Source organism: Myotis yumanensis, unplaced genomic scaffold (genome assembly GCF_028538775.1).
Source record: "Myotis yumanensis isolate MYYU_CA2020_CCGP unplaced genomic scaffold, mMyoYum1.0.hap1 SCAF_10, whole genome shotgun sequence".
NCBI lineage: Eukaryota > Metazoa > Chordata > Mammalia > Chiroptera > Vespertilionidae > Myotis > Myotis yumanensis.
Genome location: NW_027223761.1, coordinates 39691402 through 39700812, shown reverse-complemented (window position 1 = coordinate 39700812; position 9411 = coordinate 39691402). Strand labels below are relative to the sequence as shown.

At 48.4% G+C, this 9411-nt stretch overlaps 1 pseudogene; it reads right to left on the bottom strand.

Moving 5' to 3' along the window:
• Positions 1-7859: 7859 nt before the first annotated feature.
• Positions 7860-9013, bottom strand: LOC139018069 (small ribosomal subunit protein uS11-like; annotated as a pseudogene).
• Positions 9014-9411: the final 398 nt, after the last annotated feature.

Genomic DNA, 9411 nt, shown 5'->3' with positions numbered 1-9411 from the left:
GGAGAGGCCACAGGACAGGTCTCGTCACCTGGCTGAACCCCCTTTATAGAGATGGCAACAGCACTGCCCCACCTCCAAGCCTGCTGGGAATGAGCTATCTCTAAGGTTTAGGCCAATATTGGCTGATTACATCAGTGTAAATAAGGTCAGGGTCCGGACAGAAATCTGAGTCCAAGACTAGCTCTTCCCGGCAGGAGGCCCCATCCCCCTTCAATGACTTTTTTTTTTTTTTAATATATTTTTACTAGTGACCTGGTGCATGGGTTAATGCACATTGAAAGGAAATTAATTAGAAGGTGGCCAGTGGGGCAGGACTGGATGAGATGGGTCAGACACGCCCTGGAGCCAACCTCCCTTAGTCCTTCCCTGGTGTCTGCGGAGTGATGAGGGTCCCTCCAGCAGGTGAGGTCCCTCAGCCTGGTCTTCAGGGATCAGGCTGAAACTAGCCCTCCAACATCCCCCAAGGGGTCCTGAAGTGCGAGAGGGCACTCTGCAAAGTTGCTGTCATATAGGGTGTGGAACGCAAACTTGAGTGTGCAGTAAACCAGATTCAGGGCCAACAGTGCCCCAGCAACAACATAACCCACGGTCAAGGTGGAATCACGTGGCCCCTTGAGGAATCAGGGCTCCCTCCTCTCTGGTTTCGGGGTGTGTCACCGGAGAACCACCGCTGTCAAGTCACTGCAGCTCAGCAGCTCTCCTGCATTGAGCGTCTTCCCCCTGGTGGTCAGTGCACATCATAGCAATCAGTTGGACGGTGGGAGGGACACTTAGCACATTAGCCTTTTATATAGAGATTGATTTCAGAGAGGAAGGAAAAGGAGAAAGAGATAGAAACATCGCCCTAACCGGTTTGGCTCACTGGATAGAGAGTCGGCCTGGGGACTGACGGGTCCCAGGTTCGATTCTGGTCAAGGGCATGTACCTTGGTTGTGGGCACATCCCCAGTAGGGGGTGTGCAGGAGGCAGCTGATCGATGTTTCTCTCTCATCGATGTGTCTAGCTCTCTATCCTTCTCCTTTCCTCTCTGTAAATAATCAATAAAATATATTTTTAAAAAAAGAGAGAGATAGAAACATCAATGATGAGAGAGAATCATTGATTGGTTGCCTCCTGCACACCCCCTACTGGAATCAAGCCTGCAACCTGGGCTTGTGCCCTTGACCAGAATCAACCCCAGGGCCTTCAGTCCACAAGCTGACGTTCTATCCACTGAGCCAAGCCAGCTAGGGCTCCAGTGACTTTTGAGCAGTGACTAGCCCATGCCACTGATGCCTAGTTGTGACTCTCATCACCTTGGTGATGGATCTGGTTGCCCATAAGATTAAGGAAGTGGGTAGACTGATTGAAGATCACCTTTCTGTGGTTAGATTTACGTCTATAATGGGGAGGAAAGAAGAGAAGGACACTACCATTTTTGTGTACTAGATGTCAAGCCCTGCTCCAAGACAGCTAAAGACACTGATACTTATATATACTTAGCAAGCACACACACAAACATACTTAGAAACACTCAGAGAACAGCTATTTCCAAGTTCCACTAAGGGCCTTTCTGGGGCATTCCCAAGCATTATCAGCTTTTCTTTTCTTTTCTTTTCTCTTTCCTTTTCTTTTCTTTTTTTTTTCTTTTCTTTTCTTTTCTTTTCTTTTCTTTTCTTTTCTTTTCTTTTCTTTTCTTTTCTTTTCTTTTCAGTGCCCCAAACATGAAACAGCTCTGGCCACCAAGACAGGCAACAAAGCTAGGAGGAACTAAGGACTATACATCTGCTTTGCCCCTGACTATTATAAGAACACCACCTCCAAATAGGTGTCTCCTTGCACACTGGGTCATCAGCTTTGCCCTTGAAAAGTCATTAAGATTTCACCATCAATGTCCGACTCCCACCCTGGCCCTATTCCCAGTAGCAAAGAACTTTACAAAAAATCACTGGGAGGGAAGGGACTGACCGTAATGGGACAGGAAAAGTTGTTTTTCTCCCAGAGAGCACTGCTAGTAATTACTCTTTCTTGGTACTTTTCACAATATGGAAAAAGTGCTTTATTTACCCATCATAGAATAAATAGAACTGTCATGGGTTTCACAATATTTACAGCCAATTCTTGCTGAAATGCTATCTTCTCAATGAAGCCTTACATGACCACCTTATCCAGCCATTTCAAACCCATGTTTGTTTCCTTTATGTCACTTATTAAAATTTTAAGTTATTTTATCTGTCTACTTATTTGTATACTATTACATTTTCTCCACTACAAATAGTACCTGGCATATAATAGGTGCTCAGTAATATTTGTTGAATGAAAAAAATGGAGTTCAAGTACTGACTAGTGTTGCAGACAAATAACTGGCAATTTTCCTCCTGGGGTGAGGGGAAATATCAGGGCCTGGGCAGGGGTTGTTATGATGGAAGGCCTATTGTGATCAAAGGGTCACAGGTTCCTTTGTCACTGTCCTTCATCTTATGGTTTAGTTTCTCTTTCCTGTGCACATTTGGCCATCCCAGTGCTGGTCACAGGGCTCAGTGTCCCAGCCCCACATCCCTCTCTTCCTCTAGTCCTGGGAACTCACCTGGGATCTCTGGTGCCTACTATCTTCAGTACTTCCCAGGGCCTCTCCCAAAGCCTGTCCCATTGCCATCTGAGACTCCCTGCTGAGGCCAAAGACAAATATAAGCAGAGTCAGCTATGGGCCAGGCTGACTGTTTCCAGGACCCCTATTTCCTTAGTCCAGCTTGAAAGGGTCCTGATCCCTCTCAGATGGCCCTGTGTGCCGTAGGCCAATTCCAGCATGTCATAATTTCAAGAGTTTCATCAAAAGGTTGATGAAACTTGGGGACTCAACAGGGTTGAGGCACACATGTAGTCACCTGTTGGGAATGGCTAAAGGCATTTCCCCAAACCTGAATAGGAAACTGATTGTGGCTGCCAGACAATTAAAGGGCATCTTAATCTACACGTTATTGCCTCCTACTGACCAAACACCTGTACAGCCGTAGGCTAATTCCCCCAAACTGACAATGCTTCTGTACCCTTTGAAACCTTACCCTTTGAAGTGTATTATCTCCACCTTGCCTTAGGACAAATTGTGTTAATAAAAGCAAGGAGGGAGTCTTTAGTTCCTTTAGCTGAAGGTCCTCTGACCCCCTATGCCTTTCAAAATTATATCTCGTCTCTGGATTCTTTATTAGTCTCTGGATTCCTGTCGTCTACGCACAGTCCCTTTTCCAGATTCCTGAACCCTTCTTGATGCTGGGACAAGAACCCCAGCACCTGTGCCGCCCTACCATTGCCCTAAACAACCTTAGCAAAGGTCTCACATCCCTTTTGTACTCTGCAAAGGCTCCTCCCAACCGGGATACAAAGATTTCTGGGACCTCTGGAACAACATGTCACCGGCTCTGCCATCACGCTCAGCGTCCTCTCCAGACTTACAAATGTGCCTTGTTAGCCTCATTCCTCCCCATTGGTTAGTGGACAAAGCTGGACTCCCCTAGCCCTTGGCAGCATGGGCAATGCCATGGCTCCTACAGCAGATGCCCAACACCCACTCCCTCCCCTCTGCAGGGCGACCCTGGCTGGACCTGCTCCACCCCAGCAGCTGGGCACCAAGCCCTGGAAACCACTATTCCCAGGCTTCCCTCACCTCTTCTTTCACTCTCAGCCTCTAAAATCTTACAGAACTTTCCTGAACTCTCCCCCCTGAGCCCCTTGTACCAGCAACACCCTCAGCGACTGTTTTTAGCTCCAGAATGGTGTCTGTGTGTCCTACAGCTTTCACTGAGCCTCCCCCGGGAGATGGAAGCTTTCACACCGAGTCACTAACAGCGCCCCCCACCCCCCAAACACACACACACACACACACACACACAAACACAGTGAGGGTCTTTAGTAGTCATTTCATCAGGGCCCTGCTCCGACCTGCTGGTGCAGGGGCACAGCAGCCTCCCCTCGGTGGTGGCTCTTCGAGGGGAGAAAGCACATGCACTGGATGACGGGTTTTCCACTTGGCCTCTTCTTCCCACACAGCTCTGGTTCCCTCACCCCTGAACTATTGCAGAAGAGGGCTTTATGTTCTCTTTTCACTGTGTCCTAATTCGCTTGTCTACCCTAAGATGGCTTAGATAGCAGTATAGGAGCCTTCCTGCCAGCCCCAGGAGTAGTTCAGCAGAGACTTCTGCAGGGCAGGCAGCTCAGGGGGAAGCTCAAGTTCTGAGCAGGAGCCGACAGGCAGAGGACTATCCGTTTGGAAACCAAGTTGTGGATATGTTGTCCATCTGGTGCTGGTCACAGGGCACAAGGCAACTCTTCTCAGAGGATCCAAGATCGGGCTGGCCTTGCTTCTCTTCTCGGTTGAGGTGGCATTTATTCTTGCCTGGAGTCCTTCCCAGCCCTCTGACCTGAGCTGAAGAGAAAGTGATTATCCTCACTGGGTCCTGAGCACCCCCTGGAGGCTGCAGGTGTCAGTGCGCTCCCACCCTTCAACCAGAGACAGAGCCCAGGAGTTTTTTCCTCCCCAAAATCGGCTCTCACGGTCTTTCTCCCTCCCTCCCCTCAGTGGCACAATCTCTTCCTTTGCAAATCTCTTCTGCCCAGGGTGGGTTGGGGGCCTTCAATCTCTTGTTTGATTTTCTGGGGAATTCCAGCCCTGAAAATCCCAACTGTCTGCTTTTCCATGTAGTCTTCTCAGTCCTCCTGACAGGCAGCTTTCTGCTTCCCCTACAGAGGGTCTGCATGGACAGAGCTTCCTCTTGCATTGCCAGGGGACACATCTAAGCTGAACACTGACCCACTGTCCCTTGGAATGGCCACGTCCAGCCTGCCCTGCTGCTGATCTGCACTCTCCGACCCCAGTCATTTCCCCTGGGCCGCTGAGTGCTGGTGTGCTGGGCCTGCTGCGCCGGCTGTGTGCTCCAGGAAGCAGAGACTGGACCCGTCCTTTCCCCAAACTGAGAGAGCTTAGGGGTAAAGTTCCAGGCACCAAAAAGAGCCCACTGCTCCCAAATGAGTCCTCCAACATGTGCAGTTTTACTAGCTCTGTCTATAATGGGCTTTCCTACATCATCCATTCTTGCTTCTCTATGAGTAAATCATTATAATAATAACGAGTAACCTGGTGCACGGATTCGTGCACATTGAAAGGAAATTCATTAGAAGGTGGCCAGTGGGGCGGGACTGGGTGACACGGGCTGGACACGCCCTGGAGCCAACCTCCCTCAGTCCCTCCCTGGCGTCTGTGGAGTCTGTGGAGTGAGCGGGGTCCCTCCAGCAGGTGAGGTCCCTCAGCCTGGCCTGCAGGGATCAGGCCGAAACCCACTCTCCGACATCCCAAGGCGTCCTGGAGTGCAAGAGGGCACTCTGCAAAGTTGCTGTCATACAGGGTGTGGAACACAAACTTTAGTGTGCAGTAAACCAGATTCAGGGCCAACAGTGCCCCAGCAACAACATAACCCATGGCCCAAGGTGGAATCACTTGGCTCCATGATGAATCTAGCTCCCTCCTCTCTGGTTTTGGGATGTGTCACCTGAGAACCACCTCTGCCAAGTCACTGCAGCTCAGAAGCTCCTGCATTGAGCGTCTGCCCCCTGGTGGTCAGTGTGCATCATAACGACCAGTCGGATGGTCGGACAATTAGCATATTAGCCTTTTATATAGAGAGAGAGGCCCAGCGCCCGAAATTCGTACATGGGTTGGGTCCCTAGGCTTGGCCTATAATGAGGGCCATCTTCCCCAGCTGCCAGCAGCCGGCCCCACCCCCTAATGCCACCCACCCCTAGTTCCCCATTTGCCATCAGGCAATAGGAGCCTGCAGGCTGGGGGGGAGAGACCAAGAGGTTGGCCATTCTGCCCGCTCACCAGCCCCACCCTCAGCCGCTGGTCACCCTCTGTGTGTGGGACAACCAGCAGGGCAGGGGCCTTGGCCTGGCACCGCCCACATCTGCCACCTGATGTTCCCTGTTCCCCATTGGGCGATCAGAGCCTGCCGGCTGGGGGAAGGGACCAAGAGGTTGGCTGGCAGGCTTTTGGGGCCTGAAGGCTGGGGGCAGCTCCTGCATTGAGCGTCTGCACATGTCATAGCAACCAGTCGTTCGGCTAGTCGGTCAATTTGCATATTAAACTTTTATTATATAGGATTTGCTCATATCTATGGGCACATGTATGTGCCTGGCACTGTGCTAAGCACTTAACAGGATTTATCTCATTAAATCACACACACATATATATACACACACGATAATATTAGTCCCATTTTACAAATGAGGACAGACACTGCCATTAGGCATGTTAGCCAAGTCCCACTGTTATCAAGTGGTAGAGCCACAGTGAAGCTCTGCTGCCTGACTCCTGGGAGTGCGCTCCGCCCTGTCAAGGCGTGTGCTGGTACATGTCTCAGGGCCAGCTCTCCAGAAGGATCAAAGGCTGGTCTGTAGCATTTGTTAATTTCTGTGATGTAAATATCACAGCCATCTTCAGGCTACCAACAAGGCATCCAAATGCGCAGTTGAAAGAATAAGAAGCACAGTAACATGCTACTTCTGATATAGTATTTCCACCAGGCAGACCCGACAGATGTAAACAAGCTCAAGAGCACAGGTCAGAGTAAAGTACAGCAAAATAATTAGGAAGTGATGAGTTTTGAGTATTTATTATCTTTTACTTTTGTTGTTGTTGTTGTTAATCCCCACCTGAGGATATTTTCCGATTGATTTTTAGAGAGAGTGGAAGGGAGAGAGGAAGGGCGGGGGGGGGGGGGGGGGGAACATCAATGTGAGAGAGACACATTGATTGGTTGCCTTCTGCATGTGTCCTGTCTGGGGCCAGGGATGAACCTGCAACCCAGGTATGTGCCCTTCACCAGGAATCGAACCCACGACCCTTTGGTGTGCAGACTGACACACTAACCACTGGGCCACGAGACCCAGGGCTATTATCTTTGACTTTAACAAAATGTATTTAATTTTAAGTTTACATAACTCAATTTTTAATAATGGCTGGTTTTCAACAACCAGCTGTCAAAATTCCTGAAAATGTGACGAGCTCTTGTAAGCCAGTACAAACCAGCTTCAGCACCCCACTGTCCACCACACTGCCTTAATGAACAGGACAGGATTTTATCTGATTTATTCACGTCTATATTCTTAGTACCTAGCACAATGCCTGAAACACTGTATGTGTTCGATATTGAATCTTGTTGTTCCTACTTCCTAATTAGACCTAAAATCTGTCCACCTCTCTCTGCCTCCCTCATAGTGCAAACACCATCATTTCTTGTCTAACCACGAAAATAGCCCTGTCTCTCTGCTTCGCCTTCCCCTCTACAATTCATTCTTTGTAGCAACCATGGTCATCTTCAAAAGCATATCTGAAACCACCTTATACTCCTACTTAAAAGACTTCTTTCTTGAAGATAAAAGTCATTTTAAATTCTACTAACCAGAGGATACCATTATTCACATTTTATCTATCCCAGCCTTTTTCTATTCTTACAACATCCTTTTTAAAATGAAGATGTGAGGCCTAACCAGTTTGGCTCAGTAGATAGAGCGTCAGCCTGCGGACTGCAGGGTCCCAGGTTCGATTCCGGCCAAGGGCATGTACCTTGGTTGCGGGCACATCCCCAGTAGTGGGTGTGCAGAAGGCAACTGATCAATGTTTCTCTCTCATCGATGTTTCTAACTCTCTATCTCTTTCCCTTCGTCTCTGTAAAAAATCAATAAAATATATTAAATAAATAAAATGAAGATATGATTTTATAAAACTTCATTGTCTTAATAGTGTATCTCAGATATCAGCATTTTTAAAGGGTACATACAATTCCATTATATGTTTAAGCAAAACTTTATATTAGTATAACCATTTCTTGCAGATGGACATTTAGGTTTGGGAGGGGGTGGTATTTTTCTATTTTAAGTAAAGCTGTAATAAACATGGGTGCATGCACTTTTTTGTGTCTTTGATCAATTCTTTTCTTGAAAAATATTCCTAGAACTGGAATTCCATAGGTGGTTTTAAGTTATCCATGGTCTTCAAAGGAGTTTAGAGATGTTCAATTTTCTTGCTTTTCATCCTTTTTCCCCACCCCAGAGTCACTGTCTAGCTGCCAGTTTATCCCATTAGGCATCCTTTCATCCTTATCACTTAAACTTTTCCACGGTTTCCTGTTGTACTCCAAATCAATCCAAACTCTACCTGAGTTAAATGATCCAACTCAGGCCTGACTCCAAACGGGTTGCTTTTCTTATTCCACTCACTTTCCTCTCCAATCACCCTGGCCTCCTTTCGGGTCTTTCAACACCCAGATCTTGATCCCTCGGGACCTTCGTACCTGTTCTTTCTTTGTCTGGAAATCTCTCTTTTTTGTTTTTAGCTCATACAAAGGCAATTTATTAACAGAAACCAATAAGTTGAACAGTCCTGTTCAGTGACCTAGGTGACCTGCCTTCCTGTGGGTGCCATTGGAGGGATGAGTGACATCTTCAATCTGCCATCTTCGTCCCTAGTGGGCAAGGGCTCTGAGAGCTGATTGGGCCCCTGGTCGAGGGGATCCTGGTCCTATTTCCTCCTGTGGCTTGGAGTTCGATGTGGAGGGCAGTGATGCCCAGCTCCTTGCACCCCTGGGCCACACCCTGGGTAACCAACAGGGTGGCATATCGAGAGGACTCATCTCGGTCAGCCTTTACCTTCGTCCCACCAGTCACGTGGCAGATGGTTTCCTTGCCAGAAAGATCGGCGACATGGACAAAAGTGTCATGGAAGTACGTAAAGATGTGGTAGACACCAAATGCATTCTCCTTCAGCCACCTAAGACCTGTTCTTCCTCCTTTCCTTCCCCCTGCGAGGTGCCATTTCTGAGCATCTTCTCCAGACTCCGCCATTGGAAAGGGAGCTCTAGCTCTTATCACAGCTGGCTCCCTCCCTGCCCAGTCTCTCCCAACCTGCAGGTCACTGTTCCAGGAGGCCCTCCTTGCCCACCCTCCTTAACACCTTATTCTTTACATTATTTATTGCATCCTATTCCTTCCCGGCTTTAACACAACTGTCGTTGCACATTTAGTTCCATGTGTTTACTTGGTTGCCTGTCTTCGCCAGTAAACTATAAGCTCCACAGGGCCTTCTCTGCCAGTCACCAGGCTGGGTGAGGGGGGCAGAAGAATGAGTAAGTGCTGCAACTTACAGTTAGGAGCACAACAGCTACAGGTTCAGGTCTGGGCTCTGCTCTTCATTAGCAATATGCCCTATTTCTCTGAGCCTCAGCCTTTTGTAGAGAGAGAATCATAGTCCCTACCTCCCAAATCAGAGTGCTGGTTGTAATTAGCTCTGGAATTGGCAGCCAAACCCTGACAGACTAGAGCTCAGGAGTCGGTGCTAGAACCCTCGTTCCAATGTGGGGAAAAGCAGCAATCTTGGGATGGAGA